Raw genomic sequence first — 6514 nt, forward strand, 5'->3', positions numbered from 1 at the left:
ATCTTGAAAGAAAAAGAACAAAGTTGGAGGGCTCAAGCTTCCCAACTTGAAAACTTACTAGAAAGTGTAGTAATTAAAACAGTGCAGGGATGGCAAACAAATAGGCATATAGGTTGGCAGGTAGAATGAGATTCCAGAGTGAACTTTCATAATCAACTGATGTTCAAAATGGGGACAAGATAATTCAGTAGGGGAAATAAGAATTTTATCAAATAGCATTGAAAATACTGGATATTCATTTGGGAAGGAATGAAGTTGAATTACTACTTTACCACCCATTTGAAAATTAGCCCAAAATATGACATTCAGCTAAATATAAGAGTGAAAACTATATAAAATGGTCCTGGAATAGCTGGATGCCAGACACAGAGAACTGTGAGCAAGAGATAGAGTCATCTCAACACCTGTAGATGACTTCAGAAGGATTTTCTTCCAAGGATTCACCCACAGGGCATAAAACAACAAAACAGAGAGCAGAGATGGTTGGAGGAGTGAAATCAAAGACGGTGACAGCTTCAGGACACCGGGTTGGCACTATTTGTTCATTTGGTTTCAGTTGATTAGGGAATTAGCCATAAAATTTCATATAAATATATATTTTACCTTTGCCGTTTGGTTCCACATTATAATTTTTCAGTGCAGATATTTGTTTATGCAGTCAGATCTCAAGAACAGACATAACCAAAAAAAAACCAATCTAATTATTATGGGAGAACAAGTGAGAAAAAGAACTATTTTCCCTCTTTAAATGTGAAAATCGCTAACAATTGAGCAGAGCTGAATGCATTTTTAAAAAAATATTAAACTGTCAGGCTTGAATTTAGAGTTTTGCAGAGAGAGGCTTGAGCATCACATTGAGGTGGAGAAGGATCTGCAATACTGCTGCAAGGCTCACTATGTAATACCTTCCGAGTTCATCTCCCCTGGACCTGTTGAAGGAATAGTGTTGTCTCTGTGACTCTGATTCTAATTCTATACTTTATGGTGGAGCTCTCATTCAACAATGTTTACAAGCTGCAAGTAGCCTTCAAGGTGGCTTCTTCTGAAATCCTCTGCATAACATGGATAGCAGTAGTTAGGTGGACAATAAAGATTCTCCTTTAGGAAAGGAAATTAAGACCGAGGTGTCTGACCATAGCCTGTAGGAGCAGGAACTTCTTTCTCTATGTTACACCCTACTCTGTGAAATGGCAGTATCAATTCTTAACAACAAACAAAAAACTAAAATGAAAAATTAATCAGACAAAGGTTCTAAAAAGGATCTGACTTACCCAACACACGGATATTGACTTTGTTCACTATTTCAACAACAGAATAAGTCACAGAACAGGAGGAGCTATACTTCGTGGTTGAAGCAGTAGATTACAATATTTGAACTCTAGGTGAGCAAAGAGACAGTGGAAATTGTAAGAGGCTGTACCTGTAAAAGGCAGTTACATTGCAGCTTATCTTTCTCTAAATTCTTATTCCTTCTTTCAAACTGAGTGAGAGATACAGAGTACAAGGATGGAGTAAAGAGAAAGGAAAGATGACTTCTCCCAATTGAAACTGAGAAATTAGGGTGGATGACAGTTTCCCAACTTGCCCTAAGTTCTCACACGGGTTGAATTTTCTCCTGATATACTTGTTTTTTCTTTTGAAGATTTGAAGTGTTCTTCATTTAGATAAATGGTAGCAAAGCAACGTATTTCTTAAAAGGCTCATTAAAATATCCTTTGTGTGGTCACCTCCCCAACTGTACAACACAAAGTGGGAATGCAAAATAATTTACAGCTTCTCTGAAAACCTGTGGTTTTGTGGTATCCTAAGTGGAATCCCAGCTAAAAGTTACTCTTTTCATGAAGTTCAGAGAATGGAAAGTTAAAAATCAAGCCACTTATGTTAGGGTTTGTGGCAGTCACACTGGCGGTGGTGCGTTGTGTTGGAGTCTGGTAAGTGGACAGAGCATGTGCTCTAGAGAGAATCCAGGAGCCCCCTTCCTGGGTGCCAGTGGCATCCACAGACTTCCGGAGAAATCAACCTGTGAGAAAACTCATGAGAGCTGCAAATAGTACAATGAATGCAACAGACAGCCAGAGAGCTTTATTAGCCTTTCTCGCGGAGGTCCCAAGATTTGTCACCCATGATGCCAGCATGTCGGGGATGGAAGCGATATCCCACTGGGGCGGATTATTTTTCCTTTCAGAAAGGCTTGGTTTTCTGGTCCTTTCAACTATTCCTTCTTGGGGCTGGGGATTTAGCTCAGCAGCAAAGCACCTGCCTGGCAAGCACAAGGTCGTGAGTTCGGTTCCCGGTACCGGAGAAAAACCAAAAAAAAAAAAAAAAAAAATAAAACTATTCCTTCTCCAGGTGATTCTGGGTCATTTTTAGATTTTAGTTCACATTTTTCATCTTTGCATCTGCCCAGGAATAGGTGCTAATAAATAGATGTAATGGAAGGCGGTGCTCTACTTTGAGCCCAAAATATGCCAACTGTTTGACCTCCTACTGAATCTATGATTTTCCATTGCAACCACCATTGCAGCATTTCCAGTATTTCTGGGTAAACAGGCAATAGTCACTCATCAAAGAGCAGATGGCTTGGGGTTAGAAAAGCTGGATGCTTTTTAATCTGGCAGTTACCTTCATCTTCGAGAGGGCTAAAAGACCTTTCATTCTGCAAAAGAACCTGCTTCAATTCTTCTAATTCAGCATGCTATTTGGTATACCTTCTCTGTAAGTTTTCTACATACTGAATTATCACCTCAACTGCTTTACTAACTCAGCTCTCCTGATCGATGGCCCCCAATATCTCAGCTGTACTGGCCACTAGTGTTGTACATTGGCTAAGAAATGTTATACTGTTCTCCAGCTTCTTAATGATTTCCCAGGCCTAGTTTTCTTCACACAGAGGCGTTAAAGACTTTAAGAGCTTTAAACAGTTGGTGATTTCTTTCATCTGATTTTCTTCTGCCAACTCATGGGACCACTCTTCAAGCTTCACTCTTTTTTTCCAACGTAAACCAGTCACGCTTAAATCCCCAAGATGATCTGAGAAATTCTGCCTCTTTCTCATGAGCGGAAGGGTTGTCACTTTGTCTAAAGTTAACTAATTTCCCAGTGGTTACCAGAGGAGGGGGAACCTTGGTTTCTCCTGTAACACATTCTTTTCTATGTTCTTCTGTTGTTTTGGGCTCCTCTTTGCCTTCCAGATCTGACAGTTTTATCCTCACTCATAGATTCTTGGTATGTGATAGTCTCCTGAGCTGGACTGCCGCCTTGCATCTCTATCATGGTAGATGCTGATTTTGCTTCCTCCTGTGTCTCACAAAATAATTTGGAGTCAAGGTCACCTGAGGCCATATGCAAATTTTCTGATCCAGAATCACTGGAAGTTTCAGTACTCTCTGTGGAAGAAGAATGCCTAGTCAATGGCAGTAGGAGGTGCTCTTTGGACTGTGGCAGGTTGTCAGAATAGGAGCCTTCAACATCATTCTCTTCTGCACTTAGGTCATCACTCACTCCAATGTAATGTGAAAGATCCAGTCCAGTGCTGGGACCACCTGTGAGGTCTGGGCACTTGTGTCGTCTAGTCTCACACAGAGCACCATGTCTTATTTCTCCTTTCTTGGACTTTTCATGTGAAGCTAGGATTGGGTGGGCTCTACATGAGAAGGATGTCAGTGCCAGCCTTGGAATCACTATGCAACTCTCCAGATTCAAGGCATCCAGCAGAGGTGTGTACCAGAATGTATGTTTCAAGACCAAAGCTGTCTACTTGCCTCCTGATACCCATGTAGTTTGCCATGAGAATATTTCAGTTTTTCTTGAAGAGGCTGCAGAATTTTTTCTGTGGAGGACAGGGGATGCTAGTGAGAAAATTCCTCATCTAAACATTCTGAAACAGCACGTCATGGAGTTGTCCTTTAGTTAACTGCTTTTGAGGTGACTCAATAGTTGTTTTCAGTGTTCTTGTCTTCTGCTCAAAAGTCTGGCAAGTATTTGATAGCTCGGTATTTACAGTGTGGAGATTCAGGTGCTCCCAACTGCTGCTTCTAGTTCACGCGATAGAGACTTGGCTTTTTCACTGGACGAGTGGGCTCTCCACCCTGGACCCTTCACCTGCTGCTCTGCATCCTGTAGTTGTTTGCTGGCTTCATGGATCTTTTTCCTGAGGATGGCTTCCTGGTTGACAGCACCTTCTTGCAGTTGTTTGATGGCTTCTTGTTGTTTCTGACTGGAAAAAATCTCTTTTCTGAAATAAAGATATTACAGCCAACATTGCTTCAAAATCTCTCTTAACTTGACAAAGACTTTATCAAGAGATTCTTTGTGATTTCCCAATCTATTCATTCTTAATCTGCAAAGATTTAGCTTCTTTTCCATGACACACTAAAATTCAGTAAGCTGCTGCACCCACTTTTCTTTGACAGTAATTTCTGGATTAGTGACCCACTGGAAGGAGCCATTCATGAAGGTTCCAACCTCTGAAATTTCTTCAAACAGCTTCGGATTAGTGACCCACTGGAAGGAGCCATTCATGAAGGTTCCAACCTCTGAAATTTCTTCAAACAGCTTGTTGCTGTGAATTCCACTCCCTTTTGTTCAGGCTGTCTGAAGAACAGTATTTCTTGGTCTGCCACTGCATCCAGGGATGACAAGCTGGTTAAACTGCACTGTCACTCAATTTCATCATTCTCTGCTGATCCAGCAAGGAAGAGCTCACCATGTAAAGAGTTTTCTCCTTCTGAGATGGCAGTGCTGTGTTCTCTACTGGCATTCGACTGCATCCCATTTATGAAGAGCTCCTGCCGCAACTGCTGCACCTTGTGAGCCGGTTCATTTTTCTCTCCTGGTAAATTCTCTAATGCTTCTGTATTCTCTGACGGTTGACTTCAGTTCTTCTATTCTTAAATCCTTCTCTTTATTAAGCAAAGCATTCTCATATGTGTATAACTTCATTTGATGCTGTGTCTCAGTTTCAGATAATTCCTCAGTCTTCTTCTCCAATCTGTAGGCATAGTATTCTTAAGATTCTCTTCCTGTAGAACCCGAATTTTAAGAATCAGCACCTGGTTTTCTGTCTCCTGTCATTTGTTCTGAGCTTTGGTCATGCTCTTCTGCTCATCTAAAGTGTTCATAGTAATTTTGAGTTCCACTGGTTCTTCTTTCAACAGGTTTGTTCTCATAATAGCTTGGTGGGCACTTTTCATCTGCAGGCACAATTCCGCGCAGTCCTCTGTTAACTTACTGTTAGCTTCTTCCAAGGATTCTAATGCCAGTTTAAACTTGTGATTTTCCCCTTCCGGTTTCTGTTTGGTAAAATGTAGGTGTGCCATGTAGGTAATGACATCAGACACATCTAGGACTCCCTGAGACATGTCTCCCCTCAAAGCCTCAAAACTCCCTGTTGTAGCATCTGCTATGTCTGTGGTCATCTTTACTGAGTTTATGCTGTCCTGGTTCTCAAAAACAGAATCTTCAGCAATTCCACAGAATCTGCTCTTCACTCCTTCCCATTTGTGTGTACAGGAACCCATCCAGCTCTTCACGGCAGCATAGAAAGTGTCCAGATCCACTTGGAGGTCTGTCTTTTCAGGGTTGAGTGTGGTCCATAACTCCTCAAGGTCACTGGCTTCTGAATCTTGGCCACTTGTTTGTCTTAGGTAATCTATTATTTTTGCCACTCCTACTGAGCCTATTTAGAATATCAGTGCCTGGTGTCCATCCCTAGGGAGGAATGTGGGTGCATTTTTTTTGTCTTGAGGTCTGGCCCACAGCAAATATGTCTCCATTTGCAAGGTATCTTGTCTTCCACATTGGCTCCTTTGAGCGCCTGGCCCTGTCTGACTGCCTACAATATTTCTATCTAACTCAGCTGCCTATAACATTCCCCCCTCTGAAGAAGTAACCCAAACTGCTGTGAGGGAGTAACAGGCAGTGACCGCTCTGGCTTCTTCAGGCTGAAAGGGGTTGTAGTTGTTGATTGGCAGTCACAAATACTCTCTAGAGCGTCAATCTAAAGGACCTTGATGGATGCCAGGCATTTTCACCTTGGGTAGGCATATAGCTTTAAATCCAAAAAGATGTGGACTATCCCTGAACCCTTGGAGAAGCACTGTCCACATTAAATGAGAAGCCTGGTCATAAGGATCTTCCAAAGCAGAGAGAAACTGGGAATCTCTGCATTCCAATTTGGCTCTAGGTGATAGGTAGGCTATGCACACATGCAGAAAAATATTAAATTGCTCTTTTTCAACGTGTAAGGATCAAACATCTTCCAATGCTTAATGATGCATTTTAGAAGAGTAAGAGGCTTCAACTGTGAATTTCCCATGTCTCCATCTCAGGATCTTGGTGGGTGTTCTGGACTCACAACCAGAAACGAACCAAATGGTACCAACCAACAAACACCAAGACACACGGACCGCCAGCTGGAATTTAGGACGAGCCTTTATTCTTGGCCAGGGACTGACTGAGAGCCTCCATGTAGGGAAGGATCAGACCAGTTCTGATTCATGGACGACAGTAGCTT

General features: G+C 41.9%; 1 pseudogene; it reads right to left on the bottom strand.

Moving 5' to 3' along the window:
- Positions 1 to 1897: 1897 nt before the first annotated feature.
- Positions 1898 to 4521, bottom strand: LOC102024482 (annotated as a pseudogene).
- Between the last annotated feature and the right edge of the window lie 1993 nt (positions 4522 to 6514).

Source organism: Chinchilla lanigera, unplaced genomic scaffold, assembly GCF_000276665.1.
Source record: "Chinchilla lanigera isolate Chin_1 unplaced genomic scaffold, ChiLan1.0 scaffold00103, whole genome shotgun sequence".
Lineage (NCBI taxonomy): Eukaryota > Metazoa > Chordata > Mammalia > Rodentia > Chinchillidae > Chinchilla > Chinchilla lanigera.